Below are 24,015 nucleotides of genomic sequence, written 5' to 3'. Positions count from 1 at the left end.
GGTGGCAAGCTCATCCGAAAAGACAAAGCCAAGTCCTTCCCCAACAAGAACAACTTCACCAAGAAGACCCCTACTCGAGGGTTGGTGGTTCAAGAAGAATACCATGAGGATGATGATGATGATGAAGATAATGAAGCAATGGCCATGGAATCCGTTGCCATTGCCACAGCTCCCCGGATGTCTCTCTTCAATTCACCCAATGAGAACATCACCGCCAAGTGCCTCATGGCTAAAGCCACCAACAATGTAATCCCCAACATCAAAACCACCATCATTACTAATCCCTCTTTGACGGATGACATTGATGAAAGTGAAGGGTGTAATGAGGAGGTAAATGAATTTGAGTCTTTTATGAGTAAACTCAAGGGTAAATCCAAGAAGCACTTTGTTGCTCTCTTGGAACAACTTGGTGAAGCCAATGACATGATCGAGGCTCATGAAGAAACCATCTCTAAGATGGAAGGCCATAGTCATGACTATGCCGATGAGATATCGGATCTTTCTAATGCTCTTGAGGAAGAGCGTGGGCATCGTTTGACTCCTGAGGAGTCACACAACAATGACCATGCTAAATCAAAGAAAGATCTTGATCATGCTATTGTTGTCTCTCGTGTGGCTAACTCCGAGAAGGTTAAACTTGGGGTTGATCTTGCTAGACTCAAAGAGGAGTTTGATGTACTTGACAAGGCTCACAAGGCCTTGAAGGGTGCTCATGCTAGCCTCAAGGAGTCTCATGCTCAACTCCAAGTGAAGTTAACCAAGGAGAAAGCCACTTTTCCTCATATGGTCTTAATTGATAACGCAAATGCTACTAACCCATGTTGTGAGCATGTGCATCTTGTGGAGGAGAATGCCCATTTGAAAGAGCAAATGAAGAAAGGTCTTGTGACATGCATTGAAGGTGAGAAAAACCTCAATGACCTTTTGAGCAATCAAAAGGAAGTTGTGGCCAAGGAGGGAGTTGGGTTTACCCCCAAGTCTAAGAAGAAGAAGAAGAATGACAAGACCAAACGACCTCCTCCTCTCAAGCAAACATTTGTGAAGGAGGGAGAGGGTGGTCCTAAGGAGAAGAAGAACATTGTGAAGGGTGGTGATGTCAAGAAGGGCAATGCCACCTCTTCCAACAAAGCCGGCGACTTTAACCCCTCTTATGTGTTATGCCATGCTAGTGATGGACATGTTTATGCAAAATTTGTTGGTTCTCCCTATGAGTATATTGAATGGTCTATTTGGGTTTCCAAGACCCTTATTGCTAACATCAAAGGACCCATTACTCAATGGGTACCTAAAACCAAGCATTGATTTCATGTAGGGGTTTGCTTCCGGTGGAGGATCATGGTTGCTCGATAGTGGAGCAACAAATCATATGACCAGAAGCAAGGAGTTGGTGGTGAACGTGCACAAGATTCCATCTATGCCCACCAACGTCGAGTGGGGTGATGCCTCGTCTTCTAAGGTATTGGGTCTTGGCAAGGTTGTCATTTCTCATGATCTAATGATCGAGAATGCCATGCTTGTCGAGTCCCTTGCATTTAATCTTCTTATCGTTCGTCAACTTGCACTCATGGGTTTTGCCACCTTCTTTGATATTGATACCGTGGCCCTCTTGTGGAGCAAGACTCTTAAAGTAGCCTTTGTTGGGCATGTCGAGAATGGTCTCTATGTGATTAACTTTTTGGAGCGACCCACTAAGACCGCGACATGCCTAATGGCTAAAGTTTATGTGGGATGGCTTCGGCATCGCCGTTTAGCCCACGTCAATATGAGATCTTTGCAAAGTCTTCTCAAGGGGGACCATGTCCGTAGACTAAAAAATGTTAGTTTTGCCAAAGATCGTGCTTGCAGTGCTTGTATCGAAGGGAAGCTTCATGAGAAGGCGCACCCTCCCACGACTATCATCTACTCGAAGAGACCCTTGGAGCTCCTTCACATGGACCTCTTTGGGCCTCCATCCTTTGATAGTCTTGGGGGTAGAAATTATTGCTTGGTGATTGTGGATGATTATTCAAGATACACTTGGGTATATTTCTTCAAGAGGAAGAGTGAAACTCAACAAACCGTCATCAACTTTGCAAATGAAGCTCATTTCCAACATGATGCAAAGATCTTGACAATAAGAGGTGACAATGGCACCGAGTTCAAGAACTACACCTTGGATGAGTTTCTTAGTGATGACGGGATCAAGCATCAATATGCTGCACCTTATACCCCCTCAACAAAATGGTGTCGCGGAGAGGAAGAACCGGACGTGGATGGATGCGGCAATAACCATGATGGCGGAGTTCAAGTCTCCATACAAATTTTGGGCTGAAGCCATCAACACAGCATGTCATGCATCCAATCGGCTCTATCTCCGCAAAGGCTTGAACAAGACTCCTTATGAAATACTTACCGGTAACAAGCCCAACCTCAAGTACTTCCGGGTGTTCGGGTGTAAGTGTTTCATTCTCAAGAAAGGTGTTCGTTTGTCTAAATTTGAGGCTAGAGCTTATGAGGGCATATTTTTTGGTTATGCTACAAACTCTCATGCTTACCGTGTCATCAACAATCCCACCGGACTCATTGAGGAGACGTGTAATGTGGAGTTTGACGAAAATAACGGCTCCCAAGTGGAGCAAAGTGGTACTTGTGATGTAGGTGATGAAATTCCTCCCCAAGCCATAAGAAGAATGGGTGTGGGTCATATCCTACCCATTGAGGAACCCCTTGTGGTCGAAGGAGAAGGACAATGCTCCACTCAAGTGGAGCCATCACTAACCCAAGACCCACACGCTTTCAAAGAACATAGTGAAGGCCCTCAACCTCGTGAACAAGACCAAGGGCAAGATCAACCTCAAGATGGTGATGATCCACCAAATGATGCCCAAGGTCAAGTTCTCCCACTCGAGCAAGTTCAAGATCAAGAGCAAGGTCAAGATCTTGAACAAGCTCAATATGGCGCTCAAGATAATCAAGTTAATCCTCCTCTCTCCACACCCAAGGAGGAATTAGAGCGTTGTGCCGCAAAGATCGCTTCCAAGCTCACCACCAAAGGTCATCTAATGGAGAACGTGGTTGGAAGCCTAAGAAAGGGGGTAAGCACTCATAGACAATTAGCAAACTATTGTGAACATCACGCGTTTGTCTCTTGTGTTGAACCCCAAAAGGTCTATGAGGCGCTCGAAGATTCGTATTGGCTCAACGCCATGCATGAAGAACTCAATAACTTCGAGTACAACAATGTGTGGAGATTGGTGCCAAGGCCGTCGGGGAACCACAACGTCATTGGAACCAAGTGGATTTTCAAGAACAAGCAAGATGCTCATGGGAACATCATTCGCAACAAGGCAAGATTGGTAGCACAAGGCTACTCCCAAGTCAAGGGTATCGACTACGGTGAAACCTTTGCTCCCGTTGCCCGCCTTAAATCCATTCGTTTGTTGGTTGCTTATGCTTCCCATCACAACTTTAAGATACAACAAATGGATGTGAAAAGTGCTTTTCTTAATGGTCCTATTAATGAGTTGGTCTATGTCAAGCAACCCCCCGGGTTCGAGGATCCCTACTTCCCGGATCATGTGTATCAACTCGATAAGGCACTCTATGGACTTAAGCAAGCCCCACGTGCGTGGTATGACCACCTTACCGAGTTATTACAAGATCGTCGATTTCAGGTTGGGCAAATCAATCCCACTCTTTTTACTAAGAAGGTCAAAGGGGAGTTGTTTGTATGCCAACTATATGGTTATGATGTTATCTTTGGTTCCCCTAACAAAGCTTTCAATGAGGAATTTGCCGCTCTCATGACCTCTAAGTTCAAGATGTCTTCGATGGGAGAGATGAAATTCTTCCTTGGTTTTGATATCAAAAAAATAAGAGAAGGTATCTTCATCAACCAAGACAAATACACTCAAGACATGCTAAAAATATTCAAGCTAAGTGATGTCAAGCCGACTGCTACTCCAATGCCTACCAAGTGGCAACTTGACATTGATCCCAATGGTAAGGTGGTGGATCAAAAGGTATATCCTCCATGATTGGATCCTTGCTTTACCTTTGTGCATCTAGACCGGATATCATGTTAAGTGTGGGAATTTGTGCACAGTTTCAAGCCGCACCGAAGGAAAGCCACTATGTGGCGGTCAAGCAAATCTTTCGATATTTGGCTCATACCCCAAACTTTGGCTTATGGTACCCGAGAGGAGCAAACTTCAAGCTTGAAGGTTTTACGGATTCCGATTGGGCGGGAGACAAAGTGGATAGGAAGTCCACTTCAGGAGGGTGCCAATTTCTTGGTTGCTCTTTGGTAAGTTGGTCTTCCAAGAAGCAAAGTTGTGTGTCTCTCTCATCCACCGAAGCGGAATATGTGGCGGCCGATAGTTGTTGTGCACAACTCCTATGGATAAGGCAAACTTTAAAGGAGTATGGTGTCATTTGTGACAAAGTGCCTCTTTGGTGTGACAATGAAAGTGCCATCAAGATTTCTCTCAACCCGGTGCAACACTTCAAGACGAAGCACATTGAGATTCGGTATCACTTCATCCAGGATCATATTAGGCGAGGGGAGATCGAGCTCAAGTATGTTAACACTCATGATAACCTTGCAGATATTTTCATGAAGCCCTTGGATGAAGCAAGATTTCGCGAGTTAAGGCATGAGCTAAATATCATTGATTCGAGCAATGTGACTTGAGCCCTTGCACACCCCACCTCACTCAACTTGTTGTCTAGTTTAGGTGTAGGCATGGACATAGGGGGAGTGTTGCTCTCTCAATGAACTCTTCCTCCCCCAATTATGCATAAATTGATCAACTCTTTCACATTAGCCATTTTTTATGGTAGTTGTGCTTCAAAGACGAATTTTGGTCATGGACCCAGGGATAATTCTTCGCGGTGCCATACCAATTGACTCAAACATATATATGTGGCTCCGGCCACCGCCATCCCTTTGGAGAAGTTGTGTCTCGTAGTTGGTCTTCATTGTCGTGTGGCTTCCTCTTCTCCTTGCCGTGTTTGGGTCGTCATTTGTGTTCGCCTCTTAGTTGGTCGGTGTTTTTCCGAAGGTTGTTTTGCTTTTTCTTCCTTTCTCTCATGTGTTCTTGCACTCTATTGGTTTATGGTACTACCATGGTGAACCACGGTACTACCGCAGGAGTTGGTGGCTCTACGTTTAGTGCGTGGCCCTCCAGGGGCACGGTACTACCGCTACCTCCGCGGCAGTAATTTTTTACTGCCGCTGAAAGAGCGGTACTACCGCCCAGCGTGTGGTACTTCCGCTCGGGCGGTACTACAGTGATGGCCCGCGGTACTTCCGCGCCCACGCGAGCGGGTGCGGGTTAAGAGCGGGACAGGGGGAGTTCTAACTCCCCCATACCCATTCATCTCTATTCCCCACCCCATATCTCTCTCTCTCTCCTGCCCAAGAACGGCGCCGGAGGCCTTCGCCGGATCTCCGTCTCCGGCTGCTCTCCTCGGATTCCGACAGGTGGGATCATTCCCCACCTCGCCCTCTTGCCATGGACCAAGGTTTTTCCCCAAGTTCCTCTCCTTTTTGTCCGTCATTGTGCTTTTAGGTTTTGGGGAGATGCATGTGGTGTTCTTGAGATTTTTGGCTAAATCTTTGCAAGTGGGTTTCGTAGGAGAGTGGTAGTGTAGTTTGCATGCTCTTTGGATAGTCAAAATAGTTCCGGTTGATCAATGGTAGTACCGAAGTTGTCGTGCGGAGGTTCTAGATCCAGATCCGCGACCTCTGTCGCGGTTTTCGATCCGTGTGGTACTACCGCTCCTCCTGGAGCGGTACTACCACAGCCTCACCTGGTTCTGATGCCTTGCGGTACTTCCGCACCTTGGTGCGGTACTACCGCTTGGCGTCCGGAAGTAAATAATTACTTCCGCCCCAAGCGCGGTACTACCGTGCCATCCCGGCACGGTACTACCGCGGCTGGAGTGGATGTAATTTTTTACATCCGTAACCCTGCCCGATACTACCGTATATTCATCCAGCGCCCTTTTGTGTTGTCCAGATCTCATGCTTTGTGTTTCTTTTGGTTTGGTTTTGATCCGTCTTGTTCCCGCGCATGTTTGTGTCTTTGTGTCTAGGTGGTGGCTCCGGTTTCTTTGCTCGTCGCTCGAATCCCAGCCGTGACACAGGGTCAAAGCGTCTGCGCATTCAAGATGAAGCTCCTGAGGGCTCCAATGCCCCCCAACGCAGGACCAAGACCACCGCCAGCAAGAAAAAGGAGCCCATCATGGGCATGGATGAGATGCCCCAGGCCGAGTTTGTCATTCGGAGGAAGCTCAATCCCTATGTGACTCCCCGGGCTAGCTCGCGAGGCAATGATCTCTTCTGGAACAAGCAGCAGAATCTGATCTATATGGATGTGATCAAGGCCAAGCAGAATCACTATGTCGAAGTTCACTGGATTGACATGCATCACATGAGGCAGGACAAGCACCATGGGTACTTTGGAGAGGCCTTGGATCTTGTGGAGCAGTTCGGCATTGAACACATGCTCACCTTCCACAAGGATTTTGATCCAGAGATCATAGCACAGTTCTTTGCTTCGGTTCACTTCGGCGTCGATGAATCAACGACTATGACTTGGATGACCAATGGTCGACGGATGTCTGCTACCTGGAAGGAGTTCATGGAGTTGCTTCAAGTTCCCGATGATGGGCTCGACTTGCCAGTTGGAGTTCGCCCTCATGCCAATGCTGAGTCCGCCAACAAGAACAAGCTCATGTCATTCCTAGTTCAGAAGACTCGTCCAAGCACGAAGAAGGTGTGGGTGCTTAACCCCTTCCTTGACATCATGCATAGGCTCTTCCGGAACACACTCTTCCCACGTATTGGTGACATGGGACAAGTGCATGCTTACCTCGTTGACATGATGCTCCTTTATGAGGAGGCCCGTCAGGCTTAGACTCAGCCACTCGATGTCTCACATATCATGTGGTGTGAGCTTCAGTTCGCCGTCTTCAACCGTAAGGTCCCCATCTATGGGCCTTACCTGTTTCACCTGATCTCGAAGACTTGGGAGCGGCTCTTTCCCTCTGATGATTTTGAAGCTCTAGGCTGGATTTGTCATGAGCCCATCAAGCTCCGCATCAAGCCCCAATGGGCTAACACCACCACTGCTACTGAGGCTGCCAGGATGGCCGTGGATGAGGAGGAGATTGAGGAGGAAGAGGCTCATGAGGACCGTTTTGCTTTCGCTACTCCCTCTGTTGAGCCCTCTTGGGCGAAGAAGCTGAAGAACAAGATGAAGAGGCTGTTCTGCATGCAGGTTCAGGGTCAGTACACGGCCCATGTTGCTCAGAAGGAGATTCGCCGTCGCGACATCAGGATCTTGAGGGCATGCGAGGAGGACGTGGCCAGTGGCTCTGAGAAGCACATCACCCCCGAGGCTTCCTGGATGGCGAAGCAGGGCTACTTGTGGACCAATTCAGAGGAGGAGTATGTTCCTGCTGCGGAGTCTGGCGACGACGAGTCGTTTTCCGCCTGAGCTACCACCTCTGTTGTAGGTGACCTCTCTGCCTTTTTGGTGTCTGGATGCCAAAGGGGGAGAGAGTAGGATTTGCGTGTCGTGTGTCGTGTGTTTCGTAGTTTGCGTTGCTTTCCATCGTTGAACTTGTTTGCTTTGGTTTGGTTGTCCTCGTGAGACTAAGTTTATCATATGGTGTAAGACATATGCACTCTATCGTACCTTATTACTTTATTGAGCTTATGCTATATCATGCTATTTATGTTGTGCTCATAGCTACTATCTTGTTTAGTGTTAGCCTTACCATTCCTAGATATGCTTTTGTTTCTAAAATATAGGGGGAGTGGTGATCCTAGTATTCATGCGGTGCAGTCAAAGCAGTTTACTCTCTAGCACGAATCTAGGGGGGGCTCGTCTATATTTTAGAGATGTGGGGTTTTCTTATGCTATATTCATTCCCTTTGTGCAAATCCTGTATTGTCATCAGTCCACCAAAAAGGGGGAGATTGTAAGGGCATTCTTGTCCCTCAGTAGTTTTGGTGATTGATGACAATGCCTTTGCGGACTAATCGTGTTTATTGAGCCTTTCAGATATATCACGACTAAACACAAGACGATTTGATGCCCCTCGAAGATTATTGAAGATGGTGTTTCTCTATGGTTCGGTTCGGTGGAGTTGAGTCGTAGGAAAGCCGTACTATTAAAGAGGGGGTCCGCTTTGTAAAGGTTTGGGTGGAATCTCACGTACACGTCCCCTTTTGCACCGCCTTTCCTCTAGCTCTTTGGAGTGTTCCTCCGTCTCACCTTGTCTCTGCGAAATGAAGGTCTCCGTGTTGCTCTTCTCAGGCTAGCGGTACTACTACTCCTCAGAGCGGTACTACCGCAGGAGCCAGCGGTAGTACCGGGCTCTGGCACGGTAGTACCGTGGGCTCCCAAGGTAGTACCGCTCCTCACGAGAGGTAGTACCGTTAGTTCTGGACGGGCGCCGCTGCTCAAGCGGTAGTAGGCACGGATGTAATTTTTTACATCCGCGCTCTACACGGTAGTACCATGCTGTGGTGCGGTAGTACCGTGGAGCCTGGCCAGGTACAGCAGCAAGAGCGGAGGTAGGGGCGGATGTAATATTTTACATCCGCACCCTTCACGGTAGTACCGCACCCCTGGTCGCGGTAGTTCCGTGTCAGATTTTCGCACGGCAATATCTCAGCGGAGGTAGTCACAAATGTAATTTTTTACATCTGTGCCTACCGTGCCTGGCCTGTGGCTGACCTGCGGTAGTACCGCATGGGGCCGCGGTAGTACCGCGCCTACAGATCTACCACGCCCTGTCCGAGCTCTTTTATTCAGGTCCGGGCTCTTCTGCACCCACGGTAGTACCGCGGTCCACCACGGTACTACCGCAGGCCCGTGCGGTAGTACCGCTCCTGTGGTGCGGTACTTCCACGGGTCGCGGGATGAGTGGTGGGTAACGGTTGGAATTGTCCCCCCACTATATAAGGGGGTCTTCTTCTCCAAGAAGACTCATCTCTTCCAACCCTAATCTCCATTGTTGCTCCAAGCTCCATTTTCGCCCGATCTCTCTCCCTAGCCAATCAAACTTGTTGATTTGCTCGGGATTGGGTGAGAAGGCCCCGATCTACACTTCCACCAGGAGAAATTTGATTTCCCCCACTAATCCCTAGCGGATCTTTTTACTCTTGGGTGTTTGAGCACCCTAGACGTTTGAGGTCACCTCGGAGCCATAGTCCATTGTGGTGAAGCTTCGTGGTGTCGTTGGGAGCCTCCAATTAAGTTGTGGAGATAGCCCCAACCTTGTTTGTAAAGGTTCGGTCACCGTCTTCAAGGGCACCAATAGTGGAATCACGGCATCTCGCATTGTGTGAGGGCGTGAGGAGAATAAGGTGGCCCTAGTGGCTTCTTGGGGAGCATTGTGCCTCCACACCGCTCTAACGGAGACGTACTTCCCCTCAAAAGGAAGGAACTTCGGTAACACATCCTCGTCTCCACCGGCTCCACTCTTGGTTATCTCCTGCCTTTACTTGTGCAAGCTTATTTGTGTTGTATCCCGTGCTTGCTTCTGTGCTAGTTGTTATTGCATCATATAGGTTGCTCACATAGTTGCATATCTAGACAACCTACTTTGATGCAAAGTTTAAATTGGTAAAGAAAAGATTAAAAAGTGTTAGTTGCCTATTCACCCCCCCCCCTCTAGTCAACTATATCGATCCTTTCAGTTGTGCTATGCGCCAGCTGTCCCAAAATATCTACCCACCTAACGGTCATATCATTGAAGGGCATTTATGCCTTATCATGTCGAGCTGCTCCCTAGGCTATAAATAGCCACCCCCTACAACCACTAGCTGGTTGGCTGCTCCGAGAGAAACTGACACTTGTCATTTGAGAGCATCCCATCCTCCGAGGACTTTGAGCGAAAATCATCGAGTGAGGAAAACCCAAACCCAAACTCACCTACAAACCGAAAGTGAGTGAGCATCACTGAAGAGATTGATCCTGCGTGGATCCGACACTTTTTACCTTTGAAGACTGTGCTTCTTCCAGACGGTTAGGCGTCATGGTCTAGAGCATCCAAGAGGAATGGTGGATCGCCGAGTGACCTAGTCTGTGAAGGTTTGGAAGTCACCTGAAGACTTACCACGAGTGATTGGGCGAGGTTTGTGTGACCTTATCTTAAGGAGAATACGGTGAGGAATGTGTGTCCGGGACTATGTCTCCTCAGTTTTGAATACCTAGCCGCTCCAACCAGACGTACAACTGAGACAGCAGTTGGAACTGGTCTACCAAATCATTGTCTTCACCAAGCTTACTGGTTCTATTTCCTCAACTCTTTCATTTCCTCATTTCACTTGTTGTGTGATTGTTCATATATGTTTGAAGATTTTGACTGAAGACTTTCTCAATTTCCTCAATTCAATTTCTTCAGTCTGTCCGTCTTCATCCTGTGTTATCCTATGCTTACGTTTTCTGTACTCTTTGCTTGTCTTCATTTCATCATGATGACTATGATTGTGTTCTGCTATGTTTACTTTTGAGTACTTATTCCGCTGCAAGTAGTTCTTCATTTAGTAATTTCCTCACCAGCAAATTCCTTAGTGAAGAATTCATAAAAATCGCATATTCACCCCCCCCCCCCTCTAGTCGATATAACGCACTTTCACCCGATGCCACCAAGAATCTTATTTCAGCTCATCACTTGTCCACTGACAACAATAACTTTCTTGAAGTTCGCCCACATTTCTTTTTTGTTAAGGAACAGGGAACAAGGAGAACCCTTCTCCATGGCAGGTGTAGACGTGGTCTCCACCCCCTATCGTCGGCTCCGTTAAATTCTAGCAAGCAGGCGTTCGGTGTCAATGAAGTGCCCACGGACAGGTGGCACAGTCGGCTAGGACATCCTTCATCAACCATCATCCGTCATGTCCTTAGCCACAACAACATTCCCTTTTCAAGTAGTGAGTTGAATAAAGAAGGCATTTTTGACGCTTGCCAATTGGGCAAGAGACATCAACTACCTTATCCTAGTTTGTTCAGTGTATCTAAAGCTCCTTTAGAGCAAATTTTCTCCAATGTATGGGGGCATGCCCGTGATTCTATCAATAGGAAAAACTACTATGTATCTTTTATTGATGATTATAGCAAATTCACATGGATCTATTTTCTTAAGCATAAGTCTGAAGTGCTTATGATATTTCATGAATTTCAAGCATTAGTTGAAAGGTTGTTGAACAAAAAAAATTATCACCATGCAAACAGATTGGGGTGGCGAGTATGAACGCCTATACTCCTTCTTTCGCCAACTAGGAATCACCCACGATGTCTCCTGTCCACATGCTCATCAGCAGAATGGAACAGCTGAAAGAAAACATCGTCACATTGTAGATGTGGGTCTTTCCCTCTTGGCTCATGCCTCCATGATGTGGGTCTCGTCACATTGTAGAAGTGGCTTGAAGCTGTCATAAACTCCTGGATAGTGAGCTTCATTCTTCATGATGTAATCCCAGTTGATCCATATCATGTCACACACAATGGGCTTCTTGTCAAGCAAAATAGTCTCATAGAAATCTTGTTGCTCCTTTGTGTGGAATCTGTAGTCAACAGATGCCCTTCTCCTTGATAACCCACAAGTATAGGGGATCGCAACAGTTTTCGAGGGTAGAGTATTCAACCCAAATTTATTGATTCGACGGAAGGGGAGCCAAAGAATATTCTCAAGTATTAGCAGCTGAGTTGTCAATTCAACCACACCTGGAAACTTAGTATCTCCAGCAAAGTGTTTAGTAGCAAAGTAATATGATAGTGGTGGTAACGGTAACAGAAGTAAAGACAGCAAAAGTAATGTTTTTGGTATTTTTGTAGTGATTGTAACAGTAGCAACGGAAAAGTAAATAAGCAAGAACCAGTATATGGAAAACTCGTTGGCATCAGATCAGTGATGAATAATTATGTCAGATGTGGTTCGTCATGTAACAGTCATAACATAGGGTGACACAGAACTAGCTCCAGTTCATCAATGTAATGTAGGCATGTATTCTAAATATAGTCATGCGTGCTTATGGAAAAGAACTTGCATGACATCTTTTGTCCTACCCTCCCGTGGCAACGGGGTCCTATTCGAAACTAAGGGATATTAAGGCCTCCTTTTAATAGAGAACCAGAACAAAGCATTAGCACATAGTGAATACATGAACTCCTCAAACTATGGTCATCACCGGGGGTGGTTCCGATTATTGTCACTTCGGGGTTGCCGGATCATAACACATAGTAGGTGACTATAGACTTGCAAGACAGGATCAAGAACTCACATATATTCATGAAAACATAATAGGTTCAGATATGAAATCATGGCACTCGGGCCCTAGTGACAAGCATTAAGCATAGCAAAGTCATAGCAACATCAATCTCAGAACATAGTGGATACTAGGGATCAAACCCTAACAAAGCTAACTCGATTACATGATAAATCTCATCCAACCCATCACCGTCCAGCAAGCCTATGATGGAATTACTCACGCACGGTGGTGAGCATCATGAAATTGGTGATGGAGGATGGTTGATGATGACGACGGTGACGAATCCCCCTCTCCGGAGCCCCGAACGGACTCCAAATCAGCCCTCCCGAGAGAGATTAGGGCTTGGCGGCGGCTCCGTATCGTAAAACACGATGATTTATTCTCTCTGGTTTTTTTCTCCCCGAAAGCCAATATATGGAGTTGGAGTTGGCGTCGGAGGGCCACCAGGGGGCCCACCAGGTAGGGGGCGCGCCCTAGGGGGGCGCGCTCCCCACCCTCGTGGACAGGGTGTGGGCCCCCTGGTCTTCATCTTTGACGAGGATTTTTTATTATTTATTCTAAGATATTCCGTGGAGTTTCAGGTTGTTCCGAGAACTTGTATTTTCTGCACATAAAAGAACATCATGGCAATTCTGCTGAAAACAGCGTCAGTCCGGGTTAGTTCCATTCAAATCATACAAGTTAGAGTCCAAAACAAGGGCAAAAGTGTTTGTACAAGTTAGCCCCAAGCTTAAACCCTTGCTTGTCCTCAAGCAATTCAGTTGACAAACTGAAAGAGAAAAAGAAAAACTTTTACAAACTCTGTTTGCACTTGTTGTTGTAACATGAAAAGCCAGCATTCAAGTTTCAGCAAATATTATGAACTAACCATACTAATAATAACACAAAGGTCTCACAATTACTCATATCAATAGCATAATCAGCTAGCGATCTATAATAACAAAACTTGGATGACAACACTTTCTCAAAATAATCATAACATGATATAACAAAATGGTATCTCGCTAGCCCTTTCTGAGACCGCAAAACATAAATGCAGAGCACCTTTAAATATCAAGGACTGACTAAACATTGTAATTCATGGTAAAAGAGATCCAGTCAAGTCATACCCAATGTAAACCAATTATAATGAATGCAAATGACAGTATGCTCTCCAGCGGGTGCTTTTTAATAAGAAGGATGATGACTCAACATAAAAGTAAATAGATAGGCCCTTCGCAGAGGGAAGCAGGGATTTGTAGAGGTGCCAGAGCTCGGTTTTAAAATAGAGATTGAATAACATTTTGAGCGGCATACTTTTGCTGTCAACGCAACAACTATGAGATGACGATATCTTCCATGCTAAACAAATTATAGGCGGTTCCCAAACAGAATGGTAAAGTTTGTACTCCCCCTCCTCCACAGGCATCAATCCATGGCTTGCTCGAAACAGTGAGTGCCTCCAACATTCAACGGGTCCCAGGGGCAGTTTTTTTTTGCAATTATTTTGACTTAGTTTGCATAAAGCATGGGACTGGGCATCCCGGTGACCAGCCATTTTCTCGTGAATGAGGAGCGGAGTCCACTCCTCTTGAGAATAACCGCCTAACATGGAAGATAAGGGCAGCCCTAGTTGAAACATGAGCTGCTCGAGCATACAAAACAGAATTTCATTTGAAGGTTTGGAGTTTGGCACATACAAATTTACTTGGAACGGCAGGTAAATACCGCATATAGGTAGGTATAGTGGACTCATAAGGAACAACTTTGGGGTTTAAGGAGTTTGGGTGCACAAGCAGTATTCCCGCTTAGTACAGGTGAAGGCTAGCAAAAGACTGGGGAGCGACCAACTGGGAGAGCGACAACAGTCGTAAACATGCGTTAAAATTAATTTACACCAAAATACAAGCATGAGTAGGATATAATCTACCATGAACATAAATATCATGAAGGCTATGTTGATTTGATTCAACTACATGCGTGAACATGTGCCAAGTCTAGTCACTCAATTCATTTAAAGGAGGATACCATCCCATCATACCACATCATAATCATTCTAATAGCATGTTGGCACGCAAGGTAAACCATTATAACTCATGGTTAATCAAGCATAGCACAAGCAACTATAATCTCTAAATGTCATTGCACATATGTTTACTTCATAATAGCTAACTCAGGAACGATGAATCATCATATTTACAAAAACAAGAGAGGTCGAGTTCATACCAGCTTTTCTCATCCCAATAAGTCCATCATATATCATCATTATTGCCTTTCACTTGCATGACCGAACGGTGTGTATAGTAATAAGAGTGCACGTGCATTGGACTAAGCTGGAATCTGCAAGCATTCAACTCAAGAAGAAGACAAGTAATATGGGCTCTAAGTTAAATAAACAATCATGCATATAAGAGCCACTTCAACAATTTAATCATGGTCTTCTCCTACTGACCCCCAAAGAAAAAGAAAGGAAATAAAAACTATTTACACGGAAAAGCTCCCAACAATCAAAAGAAGAACGGGAAATATTTTTGGGTTTTCCTTTTTAATTACTACAGCAAAGAAATAAACAACTACTAATTTTTTTTCTTAAGGTTTATTAAACACACAAGAAGAAGGCAGGAAAAAGAAAGTAATCTAGCATGGATATTACAGTGAAAGAGTATGAACACCGACATCTAGCAATGAGTGTGTGTGAACATGAATGTAATGTCGGTGGGAAATACGTACTCCCCCAAGCTTAGGCTTTTGGCCTAAGTTGGTCTATTGCCAGGGATGGCCTGGCGGATACCTGTAGGTGAAGCTGGGGCCGTACTGCGATGCAGCGGCTATCGCCACCTGAGCTGCAGCGTTGCGTCGAGCTGCCTCCGCTCTTCTCTTGTACTCATCTGCCTCCTCTCTGGTAATAATATATCTTCCTTTTGTCTGAGAATCAAAGAAGGCAGGAGCAGGAAGAGTAATATGGACTACATGTCGTTTGTTAAAGATTAGTCGATATTGGAGAGGTGGCTCAGTCCTCTCAACAAACTGGTGGGAAACCATAGAATAAAAATCCAAATAAGTAGAGTGTAACTCCATATCACTCTCTCGAATGTCTATCTCAAGAAAATTAGCTAAGCGGGTTGCATAAATCCCTCCAAAGAAATCTCCGTTATGTCTATTATGGTGCAACCTGCGAGCTACAATGGCTCCCATATGATAAGATTGGTCTCCTAACACAGCACTTCTGAGAATGTTGAGATCAGGTGCACACGTGTGACATGCTTCATCTTTAGCATTAATGCTTCTACCTATAAAGAGAGCAAAATAATGTATAGCAGGGAAGTGAATGCTCCCTAAAGTGGCTTGCGTTATATCTCTAGATTCTCCCATAGTTATTTTAGCAAGAAAGTCTCTATATTCAGATTTAGGGGGATCCCTGACACTACCCCAAGATGGAAGTTTGCAAGCAAAAGTGAAATCCTCTAAGTCCATGGTATAAGATTTGTCATAAAGGTCAAACATGACTTAAGCAGAATTACGCGAAGATGAAAACTCAAACCTCCTCAAAAATGAACTTGTGAGATCATGGTACTGGGGGCATTTATCAGCTTCAAATTCCTCAAGACCGGCATTGCGTATATATACGTTGAATTCTTCTTTAATTCCCGCTTGATCCATAAAATTTTCCGAAGGCCATTCACAGGGCCTAACAGGAGCGTCTCTTGGTGGTTCCTCGTCAGCATCGCGCATTGCAAGCCTGGGACCTTGTTTCCTTGAAGGGCCACCTTGGAACATCCTCCTAAACATAATGTATCCTCTGAAAAATTTCTGAAATTTTTAGTAACTTCAAATAAAAGTGAACCAACTTCAATAAAATTGATAGCAACTACTCCCACGAGTGCCTAGAGCCTGTATCAAGCATTAGAACTACTTGGGATCATATAAATTTGACATGCAAGCTCAAGAACATGGTCACCTATGCAGCATAAATTTGCAATGAATAAAGCACTAGAACAAAAACTAATTGGACCAATGGAGGAGTCACATACCAAGGAACAATCTCCCCAAGCAGTTTTGCGAGAGGTGCTTTGAGCAAGGAGATAGAAAATCACAGCAACTGGGGCTGGAACTCGTGCTTGAGTTGGTTTTTCGTGTTTGTGTGAGACAGAGGAAGAAGATGGGTGCAGGGATAAGTGGAGGAGGGCCACCATGGGCCCACGAGGCAGGGGGCGCGCCCAGGGGGCTAGGGCGTGCCCTCCACCCTCGTGACCAGGTGGCAGCTCCCCCCGCGGTGATTTTTGCACAGTAAATTCTTACATATTCCTGAAAAAATCATATTAAATTGGCATGGCATTCTGAGGACTTCTATTTTCGGGATATTTTTATATTGCACGGATAAGTAAGGGAACAGACAGAAAAATACTATTTTACTTTATTTCTACTAAATAACAGAAAATATAAAGAGGGTACAGAAGGTTGGGCTTCTAGTTTCATCCATCTCATGCTCATCAAAAAGAATCCACTAACAAGGTTGACCAAGTCTTGTTAACAAACTCATTCCGATTAACATGGAACCGGAGAAATTTCGAATAACACTTTGTTACCTCAATGGGGATATGGACATCCCCAATAATGAGTATATCATACTTTTTCTTGACAGTAGGGAGAGGAAATTCAAAACCTCCAAATATAATCGATGGAATTTTTCCAATAGAGTTGATACTGTAAACCTGAGGTTGTTTCCTTGGAAAGTGTATCGTGTGCTCATTGCCATTAACATGAAAAGTGACATTGCCTTTGTTGCAATCAATAACAGCCCCTACAATATTAAAAAAAGGTCGTCCAAGAATAATAGACATACTAACATCCTCAGGAATATCAAGAATAACAAAGTCCGTTAAAATAGTAACGTTTGCAACCACAACAGGCACATCCTCACAAATACCGACAGGTATAGCAGTTGATTTATCAGCCATTTGCAAAGATATTTCAGTTGGTGTCAACTTATTCAAGTCAAGTCTACGATATAAAGAGAGAGGCATAACACTAACACCGGCTCCAAGATCACATAAAGCAGTTTTAACATAATTTCTCTTAATGGAGCATGGTATAGTAGGTACTCCTGGATCTCCAAGTTTCTTTGGTATTCCACCTTTAAAAGTATAATTAGCAAGCATTGTGGAAATTTTAGCTTCAGGTATCTTTCTTTTATTAGTAATAATATCCTTCATATACTTAGCATAAGGATTTGTTTTGAGCACGTTAGTTAATCGCATACGCAAAAAGATAGGTCTAATCATTTCAGCAAAGCGCTCAAAATCCTCATCATCCATTTTCTTGGATGGTTTTGGAGGAAAAGGCATGGGTTTCTGAACCCATAGTTCCCTCTCTTTACCATGTTTCCTAGCAACGAAGTCTCTTTTATCATAACGTTGATTCCTTGATTGTGGGTTATCAAGATCAACAGCAGGTTCAACTTCTACATCATCATCATTACTAAGTTGAGCATTATCATGAACATCATCATTAACATTATCACTAGGTTCATGTTCATTACCAGATTGTGTTTCATCATCAGACATAGAGATATCATTTGGATTCTCAGGTGGTTCAGCAATAGGTTCACTAGAAGTTTGCAAAGTCCTATCATTCTTCTTTTTCTTCTTTCTTGAAGAACTAGGTACATCAATATCATTTCTATGAGAATCTTGCTCGAATCTCTTAGGGTGGCCTTCAGGATACAAAGGTTCCTGAGTCATTCTACCAGTTCTAGTAGCCACTCTAACAGCATAATCATTTTTCTTACTATTCATTTCATCAAGCACTTCTTTCTGAGCTTTAAGTACTTGTTCTACTTGAGTGGTAACCATAGAAGCATGTTTGCTAACAAGTTTAAGTTCACCTCTAATATTAGCCATATAATCACCCAAGCGTTTAATCATATAAGCATCTTGTTTTAATTGTCTACCAAAATAAGCATTAAAGTCATCTTGCTTAAACATAAAGTCATCAAACTCATCCAAGCACTGACTAGCAATTTTAGTAGGAGGGACTTCAGCTTTATCATATCTATAGAGAGAATTTACCTTTACTACCTGTGTCGGAATATCGGGATCAGGAGGTTCTTCGGTAAATAAAGTATTGAGATCATATACTTCTTCAATATGCGGTAAATTAAGACCGTGTATTTCTTCAATAGGAGGTAAATTCTTAACATCTTCGGCTTTAATACCTTTTTCTTTCATAGATTTCTTTGCCTCTTGCATATCCTCGGGGCTGAGAAATAGAACACCTCTCTTCTTCGGAGTTGGTTTAGGAATAGGCTCAATAATTGGCTCTGGAGCTGGCTCAGGAGGTGCCCAATTATTTTCATTTGTAAACATATTATTCAATAGAATTTCAGCTTCATCCGTTGTTCTTTCCCTGAATAGAGAACCAGCACAACTATCCAGGTAATCTTTGGAAGCATCGGTTAGTCCATTATAAAAGATATCAAGTATTTCAGGTTTCTTAAGAGGATGATCAGGCAAAGCATTAAGTAACTTGAGAAGCCTCCCCCAAGCTTGTGGGAGACTCTCTTCTTCTATTTGCACAAAGTTGTATATTTCCCTCAAAGCAGCTTGTTTCTTATGAGCAGGGAAATATTTAGCAGAAAAGTAATAGATCATATCCTGGGGACTATGCACACAACCAGGATCAAGAGAATTAAACCATATCTTAGCATCACACTTTAATGAGAATGGAAATATTTTGAGTAAATAAAGGTAGCACGATCTCTCATTATTAGTAAACAGGGCGGCTATATCATCTAACTTAGTAAGATGTGCCACAACGGTTTCAGATTCATAGCCATAGAAAGGATCAGATTCAACCAAAGTGATTATATCTGGATCAACAGAAAATTCATAATAATCCTTATCAGGAACACAAATAGGTGAAGTAGCAAAAGCAGGGTCGGGTCTCATTCTATCTCTAAAAGATTCTTTACTCCATTTAACTAGCAACCTCTTAAGTTCGTATCTATCCTGGCAAGCAAAAATAGCTGTAGAAGATTCTGCATCAAAAAGATAACCCTCAGGAATAGCAGGCATATTTTCATCATCACTCTCATCATTGTATTCAGATTCAATAATTTCTCTTTCTCTAGACCTAGAAATTTGCTCATCTAGAAATTCAGCAAGGGGCACAGTAGTATCAAGCATAGAAGTAGTTTCATCATAAGTATCATGCATAGCAGAAGTGGCATCATCAATGACATGCGACATATCAGAACGAATAGCAGAAGCAGGTTTAGGTGTCTCTAGCTTACTCATAATAGTAGGTGAATCAAGTGCAGAGCTAGATGGCAATTCCTTACCTCCCCTCGTAGTTGAGGGATAAATTGTTGTCTTGGCGTCTTTCAAGTTCTTCATAGTGTCCTACAGATATAAATCCCAAGTAACTCAAGAAACAGAGCAATGCTCCCCGGCAACGGCACCAGAAAAAGGTCTTGATAACCCACAAGTATAGGGGATCGCAACAGTTTTCGAGGGTAGAGTATTCAACCCAAATTTATTGATTCAACACAAGGGGAGCCAAAGAATATTCTCAAGTATTAGCAGCTGAGTTGTCAATTCAACCACACCTGGAAACTTAGTATCTGCAGCAAAGTGTTTAGTAGCAAAGTAATATGATAGTGGTGGTAACGGTAATAGAAGTAAAGACAGCAAAAGTAATGTTTTTTGTTTTTTTGTAGTGATTGTAACAGTAGCAACGGAAAAGTGAATAAGCAAGAACCAGTATATGGAAAACTCGTAGGCATTGGATCAGTGATGGATAATTATGTCGGATGTGGTTCGTCATGTAACAGTCATAACATAGGGTGACACAGAACTAGCTCCAGTTCATCAATGTAATGTAGGCATGTATTCCGAATATAGTCATACGTGCTTATGGAAAAGAACTTGCATGACATCTTTTGTCCTACCCTCCCGTGGTAGAGGGGTCCTATTGGAAACTAAGGGATATTAAGGCCTCCTTTTAATACAGAACCGGAACAAAGCATTAGCACATAGTGAATACATGAACTCCTCAAACTATGGTCATCACCGGGAGTGGTTCCGATTATTGTCACTTCAGGGTTGCCGGATCATAACACATAATAGGTGACTATAGACTTGCAAGATAGGATCAAGAACTCACATATATTCATGAAAACATAATAGGTTCAGATCTGAAATCATGGCACTCGGGCCCTAGTGACAAGCAGTAAGCATAGCAAAGTCATAGCAACATCAATCTCAGAACATAGTGGATACTAGGGATCAAACCCTAACAAAGCTAACTCGATTACATGATAAATCTCATCCAACCCATCACCGTCCAGCAAGCCTACGATGGAATTACTCACGCACGGTAGTGAGCATCATGAAATTGGTGATGGAGGATGGTTGATGATGACGACGGCGACAAATCCCCCTCTCTGGAGCCCCGAACGGACTCCAGATCAGCCCTCCCAAGAGAGATTACGGCTTGGCGGCGGCTCCGTATCATAAAACGTGATGATTTCTTCTCTCTGGTTTTTTCTCCCTGAAAGCCAATATATGGAGTTGGAGTTGGCGTCGGTGGGCACCAGGGGGCCCACGAGGTAGGGGGCGCGCCCTAGGGGGGGCGCCCCCCACCCTCGTGGACAGGGTGTGGGCCCCATGGTCTTCATCTTTGGCGAGGATTTTTTATTATTTATTCTAAGATATTCCGTGGAGTTTCAGGTCGTTCCGAGAACTTTTATTTTCTGCACATAAAACAACATTATGGCAATTCTGCTGAAAACATTGTCAGTCCGGGTTGGTTCCATTCAAATCATACAAGTTAGAGTCCAAAACAAGGGCAAAAGTGTTTGGAAATGTAGATACAACGGAGACGTATCACTCCTTGCAACATAAGGATCACATTGTCTCCACAATCTTAGTCCAGCATCCTTTCTGATATGCATGTCTTCTGCAACTGGATGAGCATCATTGTGATCAGGAATCTTGGGCTTCAGCTTTCTCAAAACAAGAGAATCTTCATCTTCTTCAGCAGCTTCAGGCACTGGGGCCTTGTTCTTCTCAGATGCAGGTATACTTCTGGTGTTCCTCTTGGGTTTAGGCTTGGGTGTAGGTGCAGCAGCCTTGGGAGAAGACTTGGGCTTAGATGGAGCAGCCCCTGACTTGATTGCATCTCCCATTAGCTTCTGAGCTTTTGGAGCTGGTGCAGCATCCTCTTCCTCTTCTTCCATCATTGAGGGCATTCCAACTACTCTGGCCATGGTCTTCTTGACCCTCTCTTTCCTTTTCTTCTCAGCCACAACTGGTTCTTTGGGTTCAGATCCCAAAGTTGCTTGAGTAGAGGCTCTGACCTCAGACATTGGAACTCTTCTTGCAGGAGCCTTCTTTTGCATTCCTGGCTTAGTGGATGCAGCTGTGCCATACTCCTTCTTCATCATCTTCTTCTTTGAGGTGGCCTCATCCTCTACAGCAACATAGTCCTCATCTTCAGAATATAAGGTTTTCTTCTTTCTTGCCCTGGTTGCTGCCTTTGGCAAATTGCTGAGTGTGCTCCTGGTACCCTCATCATAAGTTCTTGAGGGACTAGTGCCCTCACTCATATGAACTTGCTCCTCAGACTTGTTCTGACTGTCACTTTGATCTGACATGATGCAAACTTTGACAGCAGACCCTGTGAATAGATGTAGATGAGGTAGAGTAGATGAGCATCACAAAGCACAGAGGTTTTTGCAAAAAATTGAGTCAAAAACTTAGTTTTAGTTTTCCAAAGAAAGCATTTCGGAGCTACCGATTTGTAAACTCGATGATACCGATGAAACTTTTGGAACCTAAACTAGTGAACTCGGTCAGACCGAGTAACAGTTCAAAGGCACCGAGACTGCTAGGGTTTCACAAAGAATCGATCTCGGTCACACTGATTTGCAATTCTCGGTCAGACCGAGAATCACATGTGCAATGGCCTGAGCCAAATCGGTGAGACCGGTTTCTACAAATCGTTCGGTCCGAGATGAATTCGGCGGAAACCTAACCCTAAATTTTCAATCCAAGACTAATCTACGGAGTAGTTTTGCTGGACAGGAAGATTTCAAATGTGGCAAGATTCATGGCAATGCAATGTGCTAGGAAACGGAGTTAAGAATAGCACAAAGTTCAAATCCATACCCTAATGCAGCGATGGACTTGCTATGGCGGCAACGGCGGAGCAGAATCCCATTGACAGCACTGGAGACCAGCAGCGGGAGGTCGCTGGCGACGAGGAGGACGATCCGGATACCCGAAGAGGCAGAGCAGGCTGTGCGCAGGCGAAGGTTTTGGAAGATTTTCCAAAATTTGACCCGTGAGTATATATAGCATGACCCTGTCGGTGTGACCGAGTGGAACAACTCGGTGGCACCGAGATGCATTACTGCAAGCAGTTACTGCAACTCTGTGTGACCGAAAAGTTCTAATCGGTTGCACTATTGAAAACCCCTGTTCAAGAATTCATCTGATTAACCAGTTAACTTGCCGATTAATCCCTACTCGTAGGGTCACCGAGTAGCCGATTAACTGATTAATCACGTGAGTAATTGATTAAATGGCCGATTAACTTGCCGATTAGCCTATTAATCCCCTACTCGTCAGCCAACCGAGCAGCTACCAGTTAACGATTTCCTCAACAATGTTGAAAGCCTAGATCAACTTAGTGATCTCGGTATGACCGAAAAGGTAGAATCGGTCAAACTGAAACACACAAAGAGGTTTTGGAAGTTTAATTCAATGACGAATCGGGGACTTCGAGTGCTCCTCACACAGAGTGGTTCAAATCTGACTTGATCAAGCTTTGTGATATGGCATGAATGGAGTTTGAGACAAGAAAAGCATAGATAGCTAGAGGAGGTTCTTAGGCATTCTTGTCCATCCACTTGGCAAAATAAAAGAAACCAAACAATCAAAGCAACAAGTGGATGTCCTCGAATGAGTAAATTATGCAACCAACATGCTCACACAATAAAATGGCAAATGAAATATGTGACAAAGCATGCACTCACAATTCTAGCATCTATCAAACAATTGGCGATGACTAGGTCATCTATATATGAGTATATTGACTTAGGAGTCAAATGAGAACATTTGATCATAGGTCATACTCATCGTTTAAGCACAAGTGGGGTTACCACTTTTACATAAAGCATTGTTGTGTTCACACCTTTATAGTTGCTTTAGCTCAATTCTTAGAGTAAAGCTCCCCTTAGATGTGAGATCCCCCCTAAGAGGGATGAACTAACCTTGGGTTTTGTCGATGATGACTTCATGTAGGTGTTGAAGATGTGGATGCTCAATGTTGATGTAGATCATTTGGAGCAATCCTTTGGAGTGAGTTGCACTTTGAATACCTACACGGGTTAGTCCCACAAGGAACAAACAAGGAAATCCATAGACATAGAGTGATGCACGCACACAAGATGATGTCTATGAAAGCATTAGGTTACCTTGTCCCTTGTCTTACCAACAGGAGGGTTTGTGACTCCTTGAACTAGTGCAAGATGTGGAAGTTGATTGCACTTGTCCTTGCCCAAAATGATATGAGTCAAGTATGTTGGCGGAGTCACCCTCAAGACCTCTCTAGTTCTTCTTCTTCGGGATCCACATCATCTTGATGGGAATCCTTGGAGTTGTAGTCGTACTTGATGAAGTAGAACTTGATGTAGTCTTGGGAACCCACTTGACCAAGGCCTTAGGAGCTTCTTAAAATGCATGAATCTCCTCTTGAAGCTT

This window comes from Triticum dicoccoides, chromosome 2B, assembly GCF_002162155.2.
Source record: "Triticum dicoccoides isolate Atlit2015 ecotype Zavitan chromosome 2B, WEW_v2.0, whole genome shotgun sequence".
In the NCBI taxonomy this organism is placed as follows: domain Eukaryota; kingdom Viridiplantae; phylum Streptophyta; class Magnoliopsida; order Poales; family Poaceae; genus Triticum; species Triticum dicoccoides.
This window is presented reverse-complemented; position numbering follows the sequence as displayed.